Raw genomic sequence first — 20119 nt, forward strand, 5'->3', positions numbered from 1 at the left:
AAAAACTAATATTCCAATTACAGGGAGGAGGAGTCTGCCCAGAGACTTTGAAGCCGGAGCTCAGAATCCCAGTGGCAACTCCCTGCAACTCCCAACAATTCACTCAATTTCCCAGCATCCCTAGTGCTGTAAGTGCAATATAGATACATAAGAAAATAATTCACTATAATAACTGCAAAATAGCCCTTGGATCAAGGACCTGAACATTTTAGCATGTCAAAAGAAAAGCTGGGAGTTGTAGTTCATTATCAGAGAGAGGAAGGATCTAGCTCTATTTATTTACAGCATGCAATCATTATAAAACTACCCCAACGCATCTCTCGGCAGCACTGCATTAAAGGGGTTGTTCACCTTTAAATTAACCGTTAGTATGATGTAGAGAGGGATATTCTGAGACAATTTGCAATTGGTTTTCATTCTTTATTATTTGTGGTTTTTGAGTTATTTAGCTTTTTATTCAGCAGCTCTTCAGTTTGTAATTTCAGCCATCTGGTTGCTAGGGTCTGAATTGCCCTAGCAACCATGCATTGATGTGAATAAGAGACTGGAATATGAATAGGAGAGGCCTGAATAGAAAGAGGAGTAATAAAAAGTAGCAATAACAATACATTTGTAGCCTTACAGAGCATTTGTTTTTTAGATGGGGTCAGTGACCCCCGTTTAAAAGCTGGAAAACAACCAATTGAAAAGTTGCTTAGAATTAGCCATTCTATAACATACTAAAAGTTAACTTAAAGGTGAACCACCTCTTTAAAATGAGAATGAAGTCAGAATGTTTGAGGTTTATTTCGCCTGGAAGCCGCGTGTGATACTATTTAAAGAAGTGTCGTTTTGGGCAACAAAATGTTCTGGAAAACTTTCCTTTTTGCTGACATGGAAAACTCCATTTCCTTTCTAGCAGCTCCGTATTGTACAATGGGGAGACACAGCAGAGCAGCACAATATCAAAGCACCCCATTAGTGACTTTCCACTTCTTTTTGCAACACTCATTTTACTACAGCCCCACTGTGTATGTGTGAGAGGAGAAGTAGCACCTGTACAACAAGGAGTAGCGTCTGTATAAAAATAAACAACGTCTGTATAATAAGGAGTAGTAACAAGGAGTATTGTCTATATAACAAGGCGTAGCATCTATATAACAAGGAGTAGCATCTATATAACAAGGAGTAGCATCTATACAACAAGGAGTAGCATCTATACAACAAGGAGTAGCATCTATACAACAAGGAGTAGCATCTATATAACAAGGAGTAGCATCTATATAACAAGGAGTAGCATCTATACCACAAGGAGTAGCATCTATACCACAAGGAGTAGCATCTATATAACAAGGAGTAGCATCTATACAACAAGGAGTAGCATCTATACAACAAGGAGTAGCATCTATATAACAAGGAGTGCATCTATATAACAAGGAGTGCATCTATATAACAAGGAGTAGCATCTATATAACAAGGAGTAGCATCTATATAACAAGGAGTAGCATCTATATAACAAGGAGTAGCATCTATATAACAAGGAGCAGAACCCATACAACAAGAAGTAGCACCTGTATTAAAATGAGTAGTGTCTGTGTAAGAAAGAATAATGTCTGTATAACAATAAGTAGTACAATCTGTATAATAAGGAGAAGTAGCACCTGTATAACAAGGAGTATTGTCTGAACAACTAGGAGTAGCATCTATATAACAAGGAGCAGAACCTATATAACATGAAGCAGCATCTGTACAATAAGAAGTAGCGCCTGTATTACAAGGAGTAGCATCTGTGTAATATAAAATGTCTGTATAATAATATAAGTAGTACAATCCACAAAATAAGGAGTAATAACAAAGGAGTAGTAGAATCTGATTAAGAAGAAGCATTGTCTATACAAAGAGTATTGTCTGTACAACAATAAGTAGCTCCTGTATAACAAGGTGCGATGTCTGTACAACAAGGAGTAGCACCTAAACAACAAGGAGCAGGGTCTGTTTTACAAGGAGCAGAACCCTTATAACTTGAAGCAGCATTTGTACAATAAGAAGTAGCACTTGTATTACAAGTAGTGTCTGTGTAACAAGGAACAATGTCTGTATAAGAATGAGTAGCAACACCTGTATAATATGAAGTAGCATCTGTATAACAAGAAGCATTGTCTATACAACAAGCAGTATTGTCTGTGCAACAATAAGTAGCACCTGTATAACAAGGAGCAATGTCTGTACAACAAGGAGTTGCATCTTACAACAAGGAGTAGAGTCTGTGTTAGAAGGAGTAGAACCTGTATAACAAGGAGTAGAACCTGTATAAGGGCTCTTACACACGGCCGTTCCGACCTGCGCTCCCCTGCGTTCCGTTTTTTGGCGTTCAGCCGAAGGGGAGCGCAGGAATAGACGCAAGTCATTATTTGAAATGGGGCTGTACTCACTCAGGCGCGTGTAGGCGCCGAACGCAGGTTCAGACGCAACATGCTGCATTTTTCCTGCGTTCGGCGCCTACACGCGCCTGAGTGAGTACAGCCCCATTTCAAATAATGACTTGCGTCTATTCCTGCGCTCCCCTGCGGCTGAACGCCAAAAAACGGAACGCAGGGGAGCGCAGGTCGGAACGGCCGTGTGTAAGAGCCCTTACAAGTAGTAGCACCTGTATAACAAGAAGCTTTGTCTATACAACAAGAAGTAGCATCTATATAAGAAGGAGTAGAACCTGGATAAAATGAAGCAGCATCTGTATTACAAGGAGTAGCATCTGTGTAATAAAGAATAATGTCTGTATAACAAGAGGTAGAATCATCTGTATAACAAGGAGTAATAACACCTGTATAACATGGAGTAGAATCTGTAGAACAAGAAGCATTGTCTATACAACAAGGAGTATTGTCTGTACAACAATAAGTAGCTCCTGTATAACAACCTGCACCCCGTCATTCCAATCTGCACCCCCAAACTCTTTCCACTTTCTCTATTTGGAAGTTTCGGGGATTGTTTTTATAATTGCGAGTCTCTCCCCCCCCCATGGGAATGAGAGACACGGGGCCCCTGTATTTGGGGGAAGAACCAGTTCTGTTTCTTTAAAGGGGAAGTTGTGCCAAAAATAAATCAGCAGCAGCCAACGTCTCTCATTATGTGAATGTGTCTGACCCAGTGGTGTAACGACAGGGGGGAGCAGTGGGTTTGACCCCAATAGGGTCCATCAGGGTCACCCCTCGCCCAAACCAAGGCCCAAAGTCATCACACAACTTCTAATGGGAAGAGGGGGGGCAGACTGGGCGGCTGAGATTCAGTAGTCCCCTAGTTACGACACTGCTGTACCCCAACATGACACCTGCACTGGGAGTCCTTCCACTGCAGAGACTACAGCACTCAATAAGGAGGCTCCGATGAGGAAAATCATTTTGGGGTGAGCGGTGCCCTTGTGTAATACTAATCAGCTTCAAAATAGACATTCATTAATTCATTACATGTTTTCCAACTTATTTGTAAATGTCATTTCTATTGAAAGCCGTGTTTGCCTGTCCCTTTCTGTTTTCTGCACTGCTGGTTCTGATTACAGAAATAATGTACAGTGTAGAGCCCAAGGCCATACTACTCGTCCCCAGCACTTGATCCTGCTCTATCACCCAAATACCCACCCCCATGAAAAAGCCTCCAACCTCCCTCCCCCACCCATCTGCACCCAATGCCCGTGACTTTGCTCCCCTTTAAAACCCCCAATTGTGACTGTGCAGTGAAGCAGCAAAACCAGCTGATTGTCAGGCCTGGAGGGAGGAGCATTTACACTATTTTATTTCCATAGTCACAACCACAAAGGCACAAACAAGCACTGCAGCCACGGAAACGGTTAATATCCCGATAAAGCTGCGGGGGTCAGACTTTTAAAGGGGGTTGTTCACCTTTAAATTAACTGTTAGTATGACGTAGAGAGGGATATTCTCAGACAATTTGTAATTGGTTTTCATTTTTTATTATTTGTGGTTTTTGAGTTATTTAGCTTTTTATTCAGCAGCTCTCCAGTTTGCAATTTCAGCCATCTGGCTGCTAGGGTCCAAATGACCCTTGTTTTTTAGATGGGGTCAGTGACCCCTATTTGAAAGCTGGAAAGAGTCAGACGAAGAAGCCAAAAGAAAAAAATGAAGGCAAACTGCAAAGTTGCTTAGAATTATCCATTCTATAACATAATAAAAGTTAATTGGTAAAAGTACAAGGTTCCTTGGAGGAGCAACATTGACGTTTCAGCCATTGGATCAATCCTAATTACTTTCAAATTGGGCTCCCCCCCCCAATCAGTAACTCAGGCTGAGCCCCCCTCCCCCTTACCAATGTTCCAGGCACTACTCATTTGGGAACCACCGCTTGGAAGCCACGGCCTTGCGCCATTCTTTACACAACTGCCACTTGCATAAAAAAAACACTTCCAGGGACTATGAAGTGGCAGTTGGGTGGGAGGGAGAGATGAATGTGTTATACAGAGAGAATGTAGCAGAGCTCAGTCATTATATAAGTCTCATTTATTCACTACAAAGGTTATTGATGCAAAGCTGAAACAGAATGAGAACAGCCACTGCCTGGGGGTCTCTAACAGAAACAGGGGGGCGGCAGTTGCACACAAGGACTGTCTTGTTAATCACTGTCACATGGACACATGCCCTATAGTAAGGCTAAGTATATCCTATAGTAAAACTAATCATATCCTATAGTAAGGCTAGGTATATCCTATAGTAAGGCTAATCATATCCTATAGTAAATCTAATCATATCCTATAGTAAAGCTAATCATATCCTATAGTAAAGCTAATCATATCCTATAGTAAGGCTAATCATATCCTATAGTAAAGCTAATCATATCCTATAGTAAAGCTAATCATAACCTATAGTAAAGCTAATCATATCCTATAGTAAAGCTAATTATATCCTATAGTAAGGCTAATCATACCCTATAGTAAGGAAAATCATATCCTATAGTTAGGGTAACTGTGTACAGCATTAAAATTTCCCGCGCGCCGCATCAAATTCGGGCTCAGCTCCGCGGCGTTTGGGGACCCCTGGTCTAGTGTGTTATACAATGGCTAATTCTGAGAATTTTTCATTGGTCTTCATTATGCATTTTTTTTTATGGTTCTTCTTACTATTTCCAGCTTTTAAATGGGGGTCACTGACCCCATCTAAAAACATATACATACCTCCCAACTGCTCAACCCACAGTCCCAGATTGTTACTGAAATGTCCCGACTTTCTCTTTAATTTCCTTCACTAAACAGCCATTACAAGATACAAAGTTTCTAAAACTTAATTGGCTTTTGGCACAGAGCCCAGATTAGATGCTTAGATACTTGTGTGTCAATTTAAGATAAGCAAAGGAACAATTGTAACAATTTAAGATAAGCAGGTCTCTTCTGGAAATTGTGACTTGCAGCTTAAAGGGCAATTCACCTTCATTAGCAAAACTGTAATAACATAAAAAACACAGAAATGTGTTCAAACTTTCATAACCTGTAAAATGAACATGATAATTAGAGGGTGTGGTCACAAAATTTGAGAGGACGCAGCAAACCTTTGTCCCTCTTCGAAAATGTTGGGAGGCATGCAAATACTTTGTAAGGCTACACATGTATTGTTATTGTTACTTTTTATTCCTCATCTTTCTATTCAGGCCTCTCCTATTCATATTCCAGTCTCTTATTCAAACCAATGCATGGTTGCTAGGGGAATTTGGGCCCTAGTAACCAGACTGCTGAAATTGCAAACTGGAGAGCTGCTGAATAAATAACTAAATAACTCAAAAACCACAAATAATAAAAAGTGAAAATCAATTGCGAATTGTCTCAGAATCTCCCTCTCTACACCATACTAACAGTTAATTTAAAGGTGAACAACCCCATTAAATCATACTAAGGGAGCCCTGGAATTACTAGGGGGTTCCCATGTCCAGTGACACAACTGGGTGCCTATGGGTGAACATGTCACAAATTATTTTGAGACCCCGGGGGCGGAGCTCTCTATAAATACAGAATTAGTAATAGAAATACACTGAATAAAGTGCCAGGTTTCTGTGCTATAGAAAAGGACAATATTTTATTCTATAGTCTGACAGCCGCCCCCTTCTCCCTCCAGACAAACAGACCAACTGCAAGGCTGTGTATAAATTCCACTCATTCCTCTGTGCCTGCAGTTTGAATGTTAACCAATAAAATCCCAATTCCGTGTCATTGGCCAATAAAAGACAAATATAAAAGTCACTAAGCTGGAAATGCAGCAATGAGCAGCCACTGACACGCATGAAATGAAATGCACATGTGCAGCCGCAGAAGCCGGGACCCTCTTTTCCCTTTGCCTGTTAGTATGATGTAGAGAGTGTGATATTCTGAGACAATTTGCAATTGGTTTTCAATTTTTATTATTTGTGGTTTTTGACTTATTTAGATGTTTATTCAGCAGCTCTCCAGTTTGCCATTTCAGCCATCTGGTTGCTAGGGTTGTAGTTCCCCTAGCAACCATGCACTCATTTGAATAAGAGACTGGAATATGAATAGGAGAGGCCTGAATAGACAGAGGGGTAATAATAAAAAAGTAGCAAAAATAATAGAGTCAAAAGAAGATGGTAAATAATTGAAAAACTATAAAAAGAAGACCAATTGAAACGCTGCTTAGAATTGGCCATTCTATAACATACTAAAAGTTAATTTTAAGGTGCCCAGATTTGCTCAGTTCCAACCCATCTCATGTTTATGGCTCCTTGGGGTTCCCATCAGTCAGTCTGATCTCCGCTTCTCAGCAGGGGGACACAGGGCCACCAATCACAGGTCCCTATAATACTAGTGGCTCAGCACTGCCAACAAGTGTCATGGATCCCACGTGGGACAAAAGTATTTGGCACTCACATGACCACATTCCAATGCGCCATTATGCTGAAACTCCGCCCATGATCCAACCAAACCACACCCACTCCTCCAGCAGCCTCAACAATCACATTTCTACATCATTCAGGGCAACCTCTGTCATCGGGGCCCGACTGCAGCACCACCTGTAGCCCCCGGCTTTGAGACCAACTGAACGGACCAATGACCTGTTGGCTTATCCATGTCGTCGGCCAGAGCACCCAGCAATTGCCAATTAGGGTGTAAAGATAGAGAGGGCGGAGTTATGGGTGGGGGTTGGGCACAAGAAGACATATAAGAAGTAGCCACATAGAAATACTTGGCATTTGTTTTCCATTCTGCTTGTTGCCAGGGCTCAGTGCCCGGGGGCCCAGGTGATCAGTGAGTAATTAGTGGGGCCCCTGGAGGGAGGGGGTTCCTGTAACTTAGCAGCATGGGGGGCACTGGGTTCTGACAGCCCCCTGGCAGTTCTGTACAATAAGTGAATCCAGATACAGAAAGAGGGCCATTGTCACCAGAGCTTACAATCTAATGTAACTGATGCTCTAGACAAAGCCTTCCCTTCACTGCTAAACATTGTGCAGAATTCCACTGGTTTCCAGCTCTTATTCCCAATGAGAGAATCTCTGATGCTGAAACACATGGGGTTAATTAAAGACCAGCTGGAACCCCCCCCAAATATAAACAAAGATCTCCCCCCCCCAATACAAACAAAAATCTCACCTCTCACATCAACTCCCTGAGAAACTGCCCCTGGGCTGCTCACATGTTCTGTCTATAAACTCCTCCCAGACACAGACACTACAACTCCCAGAATCCTCTACAAAGAGCTGAGCAAGTGTCAGGTCTCTACACCAGGAGGAGCCATGTGTCAGTTCTTGTTGGACTTTTCAGTTCAAGTCCCCCCTGGAAACACAACTCTGGGTCTGAACCCCAATAAACCCGACGATCTAAAGGAAAATACTGGGGTGTCAGTCACATACGTCTAGTTCAGCAACGCACGGCTCACTGTCACCTGACCTGGACTTTGTTACACTCACTACAAGTCACTGTTATATTTATATTATTTATATTATTTATATAGTGAATAAAGTACCCCCTCTTGTAAAATATAAGGATATTATAAGTTACCGAGGAGTTTCATGACCATATAAAAGTACGAGGCCGAAGGTAGAGGTTTTTATACAGGTCAAGAAACTACTAGGGAACTTCTAATATCCTTATATTTTCCCACTGGGGGTACTTTATTTATTATAATACACAAGTTTCAGTGAGTCATGTGACAGAAATGACATCAGAACTCACCGTTTATAACTGATGACATCAGAACTCACCGTTTATAACTGATGACATCAGAACTCACCGTTTATAAGGATATAATTTACAAGATATTCATGGCTTTTGTGTATTATATGATTTATATTTATATTATTGATATTATTGATATTTATATTATTGATATTATTGATATTATTGATATTTATATTATTGATATTGATATTATTGATATTGATATTTATTCCCAGTTTACAGTACAGGGAGGGGGAGGTTGTTGCACATTCACTTGTCATTCAGACAAACCCTCAGATTCGGGGAGATCAGTGGCCAATATAAAGAGAAATCAATAAATGAGTCAGAGGGAAGAGGAGGAAAAAAGTGACCCCCCCCTCATGCTCCACAGGGAAATCTCAGATCAGCTGATCCCCCCCCCCAGTGAGAGGGAATTAGACACAAGTACAACTCCCAGCGACCCCCCAGCAGAGACTCAGAGAGGAGAGATCAGGCTCCCCGACCCCGTGACTAACTCTCGCACTTACCGGTTGGGGGTCGCGCGTTGTCCCGGCGGGGGGAGGAGACGCGGTGTCGGGGGCTCCCGGGAAAAAGGAAAGTTTTGAGGAGTCAGAACTGGAGCCGCGGAGTCACCGGGAGGGGCGGGGCGAGTGTGACTTTTCTCTAAGCTCCGCCCCCGACACCGGCTCCTCATTCCACTCAATCCGCGACTCCCGGGGCCTCAGGGCTGAGCCAATGACAGGGCTGCAAATTCCTCCCCCTCTGAGACTAAACGTGCGACTCCTCCAACTCTCTGTCACTTTTATCCTCAACTCACTGATCTTTATTAGTCTCCGTCTCTGTCTGTCTCTCTGTATCTCACTCTCTGTATCTCCAGTACTAGTGACAGGCTCGGCTGCACCGCGTGACGTCACTGAGATCTGACCAATCACTTGTTGTTCTACACGCGCCCCCTGCTGGTCTGTGTTGGTAGCGGAGTCACAAGTGAGACACTTGGGGGAAAGGATTTACTGCTTCACCTTTAAAGGGATACTGTCATGGGGAAACAGGTTTTTTCCAAAACACATCAGTTAATAGCGCTGCTCCAGCAGAATTCTGCACTGCAATCAGTTTCTCAACAGAGCAAACAGATTTTTTTATATTCAATTTTGAAATCTGACATATTGTCGGTTTCCCAGCTGCCCCCAGTCATGTGACTTGTGCTCTGATAAACTTCATTCACTCTTTACTGCTGTACTGCAAGTTGGAGTGATATCACCCCCTCCCTTTCCCCCCAGCAGCCTAACAACAGAACAATGGGAAGGTAACCAGATAACAGCTCCCTAACACAAGATAACAGCTGCCTGGTAGATCTAAGAACAGCACTCAATAGTAAAATCCAGGTCCCACTGAGACACATTCAGTCACATTGAGTAGGAGAAACAGCAGCCTGCCAGAAAGCAGTTACATCCTAAAATGCAGGCACAAGTCACATGACTGGGGGCAACTGGGAAACTGACAAAATGTCTAGCCCCATGTCAGATTTCAAAATTAAATATAAAAAAATCTGTTTGCTCTTTTGAGAAATGGATTTCAGTGCACAATTCTGCTGGAGCAGCACTATTAACTGATGTGTTTTGAAAAAAAAAGTTTTTCCATGACAGTATCCCTTTAAGTTACGTATTAGTATATTACAGAATGGCCAATTCTAAGCAACTTTTTAATTGGTCTTCATTATTTACTTTGTATCGTTTTTTTACCTCTTTACTTTCTTCTTCTGAATCTTTCAAGATTTGAAATGGGGGTCACTGACTCCATCTAAAAAAACAAATACACTGTAAGGCTACACATTTATTATTATTGTTACTTTTTATTCCTCATCTTTCTATTCAGGCCTCTCCTATTCATATTCCAGTCTCTTATTCAAATCAGTGCATGGTTGCTAGGGGGATTAGGACCATAGCAACCAGATGGCTGAAATTACAAACTGGAGAGCTGCTGAATAGAAATTAATAAACCCTCGATATTCGACTGTCGAAGTTAAATCCTTCGACTTCGAATATTGAAGTCGAAGGATTTACCGCAATTCGTTTGATCAAATGATTAAATCCTTTGAATCGTTCGATTCGAAGGATTTTAATCCATCGATCGAACGATTTTTCTTCGACCAAAAAAAGATTGCAAAGCCTATGGAGACCTTCCCCATAGGCTAACATCGATGCTCGGTAGGTTTTAGGTGGCGAAGTAGGGGGTGGAAGTTTTTTTAAAGAGACAGTACTTCGACTATTGAATGGTCGAATAGTCGAAGGATTTTTACTTTGAATCGTTCGATTTGAAGTTGTAGTCGAAGGTCGAAGTAGCCAATTTGATGGTCGAAGTAGCCAAAAAAAACATTTGAAATTCGAAGTTTTTTTTATTCTATTCCTTCACTCGAACTAAGTAAATGGGCCCCTTAATTTAAAGGTGAACAGCCCCCTTTTAATCATAAGTGGGATACAAGGAAATTGAATATAAAGAAGATCATAGCACAGATGTGTTGCTCAGTCAGCCAATCAGATCTTTACATTGCCCCCAGTGCAGGCAGCATAATACTCACTATAGGTATTTTGGGGCAAAATAGTATTGTTTATCCCCCCCCCCCACCATGTGGGTTCTATACACCAACACCTCTGCTGGGGGAAAACAATATTTTTATGACAGGTGCCCTTGAATTAAAGGTATATGTATCCAACTATGTTCTTTGCACCTCTGTATAGTTGTGCCGAGCATCACTGCATCAGTTCTGCTGAATTGAGCCAATTGGGTGTGGGGAAGGCTGAACATGGCGGCTATTGGTGGATTCCAACGCACTCGTGTGACACAATCTTTGACTGAACACGTTTCCTGCAACTGACATTCAATTTCGGAACATGAGACTGAGCAGTTGTGTTTGGCCACATTGGGAGAAACTCTTTGCACAGAATTTAGAAATGTTGAATTGTGGGTAAAACATGGCAATTTGCATGTGACAGTCACTTCTAGCGCTGCATTCAGAAATGAGTCTAATGGTTCTGTGTATTATCAGTGCGACCAACCAATCAGGAGGCTTCTGTGGGAGCGGAGCTGCCATACTGTTCTGCAGATTTATTATTTCCCGTCTGTAAAGCAAAGCAGCTGCATTTAATGAATAGTGTAAATAGGTCAGTAATGGCCGGGGGTCAGTGGGGGTCACTGGTCTGTGAGTAAATCCATGAAGTTCATTTATAACATGCCCGACCCCCTCCAAAAGGCCCCCATGTGACTGTATGTGGATCAGGGAGGAGAGAACATTTATTCTGAGCCCCCGGCCTCGACCGGATCAGCAAATGCCGTTAAGCTACTCGATCACCCCCAAAATATGTATTGGGGGGACTGACACGTTAACTGAATCAATGTCCTGCTTTAAGGAACCAGCTGGGGGCAACAATTCAGCACAAGTCTGACCGGGGGTGATGTGTCCTGGGGAGGGAGAATAAACCAAGTGAGTGAAGCAAAGGGAATGACTGCGGCCCCCGTAGTAATGAAGAGTGGGGGGGTTTTACATTGAACTCAATTCTTCTAGAGGAGCAGTGACCTCGGGGGGGGGCAGCCTGAAGAGCAACTAAAGCAAAACATAGGGTTAATGTTTATTTACTGACACAACTGAAGGTCAGATTGGCTCATATTGCGGTTAAATAACAAAGTAACAGAGCAAGTTAGTTTGAAAAAAGACACAAATCAAGTTCAACCTTAAAGGAAACTATACCCCCCAAACACTGTAGGTCTCTATAAAAAGATATTGCATAAAACAGCTCATGTGTAAAACCCTGCTTCATGTAAATAAACCATTTTCATAATAGTATATACCGTAGTTTTCTAGTAGTCTGTGCCATTGGGTAATCAGAAATAGAAAATTGCCATTTTAAAAAATAAGGGCCGTCCCCTGGGATTGTACGATTCACTGTGCACACAAACATACCAACAAACCATACATGTTAGGTCACATGAGCCAATTAACAGACAGAGTTGTGTCTTTTGCTTCCTCACTTCTTCCTGTTACAGTTAGAGCTGCAGATTTTCTGGTCAGGTGATCTCTTCCTGTTACAGTTAGAGCTGCAGTTTTTCTGGTCAGGTGATCTCTTCCTGTTACATTAAAGCTGCAGTATTTCTGGTCAGGTGATCTCTTCCTGTTACAGTTAGAGCTGCAGATTTTCTGGTCAGGTGATCTCTTCCTGTTACAGTTAGAGCTGCAGTTTTTCTGGTCAGGTGATCTCTTCCTGTTACAGTTAGAGCTGCAGTATTTCTGGTCAGGTGATCTCTTCCTGTTACAGTTAGAGCTGCAGTATTTCTGGTCAGGTGATCTGCCTAACTGTTAGTTGATCCAGAGGAAGGCAAAAAACCCTTTTGAACACAAGTCAATTTGCCTCAAAGGAGAAAAAAAATCCTTTGTTTCAAGATGCAATGAGCTATCTTCCATATCCCTCTATTACTTCACTTGCTAAACACCATCCAACCCCTTCTTATACCTATCTAATATATCAGCCTGTACCACTGATTCACTTCCCAGCTCTCCCTGTAACACCCCTTTCCCTCCTCTAATCTCATTGGCTCCCTCCTGTCTGCTGGGAGGAGCTACTGGTGAATAAAGCATCCGACCCTTCCTTGTACCTATCTAATGTATCAGCCTGTACCACTGATTCACTTCCCAGCTCTCCCTGTAACACCCCTTTCCCTCCTCTAATCTCATTGGCTCCCTCCTGTCTGCTGGGAGGAGCTACTGGTGAATAAAGCATCCGACCCTTCCTTGTACCTATCTAATGTATCAGCCTGTACCACTGATTCACTTCCCAGCTCTCCCTGTAACACCCCTTTCCCTCCTCTAATCTCATTGGCTCCCTCCTGTCTGCTGGGAGGAGCTACTGGTGAATAAAGCATCTGACCCTTCCTTGTACCTATCTAATGTATCAGCCTGTACCACTGATTCACTTCCCAGCTCTCCCTGTATCACCCCTTTCCCTCCTCTAATCTCATTGGCTCCCTCCTGTCTGCTGGGAGGAGCTACTGGTGAATAAAGCATCTGACCCTTCCTTGTACCTATCTAATATATCAGCCTGTACCCTTGATTCACTTCCCAGCTCTCCCTGTAACACCCCTTTCCCTCCTCTAATCTCATTGGCTCCCTCCTGTCTGCTGGGAGGAGCTACTGGTGAATAAAGCATCCGACCCTTCCTTATACCTATCTAATGTATCAGCCTGTACCACTGATTCACTTCCCAGCTCTCCCTGTAACACCCCTTTCCCTCCTCTAATCTCATTGGCTCCCTCCTGTCTGCTGGGAGGAGCTACTGGTGAATAAAGCATCCAACCCTTCCTTGTACCTATCTAATGTATCAGCCTGTACCCCTGATTCAGGGAGACAAATCCACATCTTCACAGCTCTCACTGTAACAAACCCCTTCCCAATATTTAGACGGAACCTCCTTTGTTATCCGTGTCTCAGCTGGAAGGAGCTACTGATAACTGTGAAGCCCCTTTCCCTCATTAGATGTTCTTGTAACTATAACAGACTGACCAGTATTTGTCCCTCCCAGTTTCACCCAAATAAATCACAATGTTGTACAAGTGGTATAATCACAATATGGCCGGTGCCTCAAGTCTTTAGTGAAGAATGAAATCTAAACAAACCATTGGGTTAGAAATGCTACACCTTATATATATATATTGGGGTTCTGTACCACAAACAGCCAACAACAAGTCCACAATAGCCTTTAGTCAGGAATATCTGTGAATATGAAGATGCCCAGGGACGGACTCGGCTGTGGGACACTGGGAAAAATCCCCGAACCTCATGGGCCCCACCCACCTAGACCCGCTCTCTGCCTGCCCTCAGCCACTGCTCCCTACTGACCTTTAGCATCAGACTGGGGCTGAATCCAGGTCCCCCACCCCCCTGGGCCCACCTGCCCCATACACATACATACTGCCCTCCTCCAGGCCCTCCACTCCAGGCCTCCACCCTAGCGGCAGTTTTCCCAAACCTACGTTTTCTCTTTCAAGGACTTGTCTGGGACCAGAGTGGGAGGTCGAGCAGTGGCAATAGACCCCATGTAGCACCCACTGCGACCCTGCTGCCCTCTCTCTTCTGATTGTGGCAAAAGTAAATGTAAAGTAAGTATAAAGTAAATATATAAAGTAAGTATAAAGTAAATATATAAAGTAAGTATAAAGTAAATATAAAGTAAGTATAAAGTAAATATAAAGTAAGTATAAAGCAAATATATAAAGTAAGTATTAAGTAAATGTAAAGTAAGTAAAAAGTAAATACGAAGTAAGTATAAAGCAAATATATAAAGTAAGTATAAAGCAAATATATAAAGTAAGTATAAAGTAAACGTAAAGTAAGTATAAAGTAAGTATAAAGTAAATATAAAGTAAATATATAAAGTAAATGTAAAGTAAGTATAAAGTAAGTATAAAGTAAATATAAAGTAAGTATAAAGTAAATGTAAAGTAAGTATAAAGTAAATATAAAGTAAGTATAAATAAATATAAAGTAAGTATAAAGTAAATATAAAGTAAGTATAAAGCAAATATATAAAGTAAGTATAAAGTAAATGTAAAGTAAGTATAAAGTAAGTATAAAGTAAATATAAAGTAAGTATAAATAAATATAAAGTAAGTATAAAGTAAATATAAAGTAAATATATAAAGTAAGTATAAAGTAAATATAAAGTAAGTATAAAGTAAATATAAAGTAAATATAAAAAGTAAGTATAAAGTAAATATAAAGTAAGTATAAAGTAAATATAAAGTAAATATAAAAAGTAAGTATAAAGTAAATATAAAGTAAGTATAAAGTAAATATAAAGTAAATATAAAAAGTAAGTATAAAGTAAATATAAAGTAAGTATAAAGTAAATATAAAGTAAATATATAAAGTAAGTATAAAGTAAATATAAAGTAAGTATAAAGTAAATATAAAGTAAGTATAAAGTAAGTTTAAAGTAAATATAAAGTGAGTGTGTGAATGTCGCTGGAATAGGAGCCCTGGTGTCTCTTGTACACCCCAGTCTGACCCTGGAGACACTCCCAGTAGCCCCCCATCTTCCATCCAAGCTGAGGATGTGCTGGGGGCAGTCGTGGGTCATTATAGTTATCGAGTGGCTGAAGCTTCGGGCTGGTACAGTGAGTTCAGTAAATAAAATACAGTATTTCTGGCCTGCGGTGCCTCTGGGTGGGTCGTGTTTATTATAAAGGGGCTCAGACGTGAGTTCAGTAATGAGATCCCGAGAATAAATCCCTGCAGGGAGGAAATGTTTGTGTTCAATCAGCTGATTCCTTTGCCTCCCCCCAAAATCCCCTCATTGCCATTAGTGAACGTCTGAGTGCGGCCGGAGCCAGGGAAGCGTCAGCCTCTTGGACAAGGGACAAATCCTCGGTGATGTCACAATCACAACTGGAAATGTTCTGGGCACAAAGTTATCCAAATAAAACCGACACCCCTTTCTCTGTTTTTACTTAAAATGAAAATAATTTCTCTTCACATTGAGATGATTTTGAAATAAAAACAGAGAACCGTTTAATGATACTTCTTACCCCCAAATCCTTTCAGATTCAGCACCAGCAACTGGAAGGCTGCTGGGAGTTGCTGGGGGTTGTGCTGCTGCCCGTCAGCTCTGTATATATAGATATATATCTATTGTAGACAATTAAAGTAAAGCTGGAGGATATTATACAGTATAATAATAATAATAATAATCATATAAATGTCATGTTGAGGTTTAAGGGTAAAATCTCATGTAGAAATGTGGGGTACAAACTCCCCAAATTACCTCTGTCAGTCCTTCCCAGCCCACCTGTCCCTGGGGCCCAGTTCCATTAAATCCACACGAGGAGTTGAAGGGGGGGGGCTCTGCCTTTCCCTGGAGTTCACCCCACTGGGGCCAAAACCACTGCAAATCAAATGGGGGGGGGCACTTTTGCATCATGAATTCATTGTCTCTCTGTGTCGTTGCCCCCCCCCCAGGGCTTTCCATCAGGAATCGGTGGAGCGAGGGTTAAACGTTAGGAAATGTTTCTCATTGGCTGTTTCACTGCACAACATTTATTGCAGCTTCAAAGTCTGAATTGCAGAAATCTTTGATGTTTCCATGATCGGAATGTGACATCTGGGAAATTGATTTTCTTCCTTTATCTGTAATGGGGGGGGGATACAAAGCTCAGACTTCAGCTCTGTTTTTCCAGGCCGGATACATTAACCCAGGGCCATAAGTATAATGGCTCTACTACCCCTGACTGTGGCTCCGGTACCCCTGACAGTTGCTCCGGTACCCCTGACTGTTGCTCTGGTACCCCTGACTGTGGCTCCAGTACCCATGATTGTGGCTCCGGTACTCCTGACTGTGGCTCTGGCACCCCTGGTTGTGTCTCTGGTACCGACTGTGTCTCTGGTACCCCTGACTGTGGCTCTGGTACCCCAATTGTGGCTCTGGTAATGACTGTGGCTCTGATACCCCTGATTGTGGCTCTGGTACCCCTGACTGTGGCTCTGGTACCCCTGACTGTGGCTCCGGTACCCATGATTGTGGCTCCGGTACTCCTGACTGTGACTCTGGCACCCCTGGTTGTGTCTCTGGTACCGACTGTGTCTTTGGTACCCCTGACTGTGTCTCTGGTACCCCCGACTGTGGCTCCGGTACACCTGACTGTGGCTCCGGTACCCATGACTGTGGCTCTGGTACCCCTGACTGTGGCTCTGGTACCCCAATTGTGGCTCTGGTAACGATTGTGGCTCTGGTACCCCTGACTGTGGCTCTGGTACCCCTGTCTGTTGCTCTGGTACCCCTGTCTGTTGCTCTGGTACCCCTGACTGTGGCTCTGGTACCCATGATTGTGGCTCTGGTACTCCTGACTGTGGCTCTGGCACCCCTGGTTGTGTCTCTGGTACCGACTGTGTCTCTGGTACCCCTGACTGTGGCTCTGGTACCCCTGACTGTGGCTTCGGTACCCCTGACTGTGGCTCCAGTACCCCTGACTGTGGCTCCAGTACCCCTGACTGTGGCTCCGGTACCCATGATTTGTGGCTCTGGTACCCCTGATTGTGTCTCTGGTACCCATGACTGTGGCTCTGGTACCCCTGACTGTGGCTCTGGTACCCCCTGACTGTGGCTCAGGTACCCCTGACTGTGGCTCCAGTACATCTGATTGTGACTCTAGTACCCCTGGCTCTGGCTGCTTTTTGTACCTTTTCTTTGCTGCAAGTTCTAAGCTAAATGTTTTACTGTTACCAGCAACAGGTGCTTGACTCTTGCATATTTCCCATCATGCCTCTCTTGTTGAGTCCTATTTCTTCCAGTTGTCTCTCCATCCCTTAGGTGCAGGGCTTGAAGACAGAATTGAAAGCAACTAGTCGCGACATTATATGGAACACACTGTATGGAGCCAAAGTGCCAACCTAACGACTCCAAAGCTGACAGTCTGAGGGTATTTCTCATACAATAAATAATAATAATCTAGGTGTTTGTAGGGAATCATTACACACATCACATGTATTACAGCTGACAGTTTAACACCCCACATGTGGAGTGATCATTGCTGCAGTATATGATACATGTATTCTGGAAAGACGGATATAACGGGTCCCAGAGGAGCTCCCCTGCCCTCAAGGCTGATGTCAAAGTATTGGCCAAAATACTGGCCAAACGGCTCAACAAAGTTATCACTATGGTAATTAATCCTGACCAAAGTGGCTTCATCCCTGGGAAAACAGAAGCGCTGAACACCAGGCGTCTCTTCATAGATTTTACAGCAAAGCTTCATAATTCAGGCCAAAGGCCAATAGCAGCATTAGACACGGCTAAAGTCCTCAATACAGTAGAGTCGTTGTACCTCTGGAATACACTTACTTTGGTATTGGCCCTGTATTTCACAACATGGTTAAGCTCTGGTTGTACTTTTCTCCCAAAGCTTCACTGCGTGTTAACTCCACCCTAACAACATCATTCTCTTTCCTTAGCCAGGGGGACCAGGCAGGGATGCCCCCTGTCCCCACTTTTGTTTGTGTTGGCAGTTGAGCCCTTTGCCCAAGCTCTCCGACAGGTACAGAACATTGTGGGGTTAAAATGACAGGGCATAGAAGAGAAAATGTAACTCTATGCAAAAGACCCTTTTATATATGGTGGATGGGGGATCCTTGCTTGCTCATCTTCTCTCTATAACCCAGATTTTTGGTGAACTATCAGGCTAAAGAGTCAGTCCCTCTAAATCATATCTTTTCCTGCTGGATCCCCCTACAGCCAACCAGAAAACAATCCCCTGCTCAATGCAAGAGGTAGAGCAGTTTACATACCTTGGCAACCAACGGATTCAGTATCACAACCTCAATATAGGTGTTGGGGAGTAATAGGAGAGGAAGAAATAGGAGAGCAAGCAGGTTGGAGGTAGTCATTAGGGTTGCCACCTTTTCAAAGGGAGAAAAGTCGTCAGCTCGGAGAAGGGGCTGGGTAGTGTTGTAAAAGGATGGGGCAGAAGAGGCAGTAAAATGAGCAGAGCCATGACATAGATGGGGACAATCGAGCAGAGATTGGGTGAGTAGGCAGGGCTACAGAGATGTTAGGGGTCAGAGGAGGAGCAAGTAGAGGGCAATTGGGACAGAAGTGGAGCAGGCTTGAGGCGGAGCCTTGGCTAGTATTTTATGGGCTAGTAGTAGTCAGTCAGTGCACCAGGCCCAGTATTGTTGCTTAGAGCACCAGTATTACTTGTCCCATCTGTGGTTTGAGCAGAGAAGGGAGTTTGTGAGGGAGTTGGGTGGCATGAGTGGGGAACCAGACAAGGACACACCAAACAGAAAGCCAACCCTGTACCACAGATACAAATAATGACAATATGTAGTAGCCTTTTGTGCCCAACACCAGCCCTGGGTTCAGCTTATCAGTGTGTAAAAGAAACGGATCCGCACACACACCGATTAGTGCAGTCGGGGATTATCCCCTTTTATTCAGCCACCAAACATCAACGTTTCGGGGGGGAACACCCACCCTTCACCAGCTTGCAGGATTGGTGAAACTACAGGTGTGCGGTAGGATAATTACATTGTAATTCAGCTTATCAGTAGCACATGGGCCACCTTTCACCAATTTAATGAAAACTTTTATATTCATCCCGTGCCACTAAACTGAGCTCCGAGTGACAATCCAAACAGCAAGATTTAGCCGAGGACTTTGAGTTGACAATCTGGGGCAATCCAGTTCTGTTTTACATCAGAGAGTAAATGGATCTGGGAATGAGCGACACTTGTATTGGGTCCAACAAACCCAAACTGCCAGATTGTTCCGTTATTTCCATGAGCTGAAGCAACATTAGAGCACAAGCCCCTCTCTTATCTGCTGCAGTGGAAATGATTCAGCACCTCGTCGTCATTATCCTTTTTCATTTGGCTCTTTGGTGGCAACGATGGGCTTTTTATTACACTTCTCTAGGGATGAAAAATGTTCCTCTTGTCTGCAGTGCGCCGAAAAAAAACGCCCCGGCGAGTGACTGTCTGGGAAAAAAATAACTTTGTTAACAAAGCGTTACACGTCTCACAAGAGGATTTAAAGAGAAGAAATGTTCATAATTTGTCGTCCGTTTCCATCGCTGTCAGCCGCGTCGTCGTGCCGCTAATCTTTGCACAATTGGTGAAAAATGACTTTAATAAATCTGAAGCTGGAGAAGCCGCCGGAATGTCATCGGGCTGCGCATTATTTAAATGGGGGGAAATGAAGCCAAGGACGAGGGAGAAGTTGCAAACTGACACAGTCATGGGATTACGGGGGTCTCAGGCTCTCGTGCAGAGTAACCGGCCAATGGGGAATATTTGAAATTGGCTTTAATGGGCAGATTTATCAAAGGTTGAATTTCGAGTTTATGTGAATTCTTTTTTACTCTAATAAATTCGAATGTACTCACAACTGAATGGGAGATGAAGAAAAAAATGAAACATCTAATATTCGATCGAAT

At 42.9% G+C, this 20119-nt stretch overlaps 1 protein-coding gene across 3 annotated transcripts in view; it reads right to left on the minus strand.

Annotated features, from left to right (window-relative positions):
• LOC108716416 (stonin-1) overlaps window positions 1-9044 on the minus strand; it is a 40910-nt gene extending 31866 nt beyond the window's left edge. For 2 of the 3 annotated variants that reach the window (XM_018262529.2, XM_018262528.2), the window contains exon 1: window positions 8674-9041. The gene's annotated coding sequence lies outside the window, so the exon portion shown is untranslated. Of the gene's footprint in view, window positions 1-8673 lie in introns of all 3 variants that reach the window. The other variant, XM_018262530.2, reaches the window with a different exon arrangement.
• Window positions 9045-20119: the final 11075 nt, after the last annotated feature.

Source organism: Xenopus laevis, chromosome 5L (assembly GCF_017654675.1).
Source record: "Xenopus laevis strain J_2021 chromosome 5L, Xenopus_laevis_v10.1, whole genome shotgun sequence".
Taxonomy (NCBI): Eukaryota; Metazoa; Chordata; class Amphibia; order Anura; family Pipidae; genus Xenopus; species Xenopus laevis.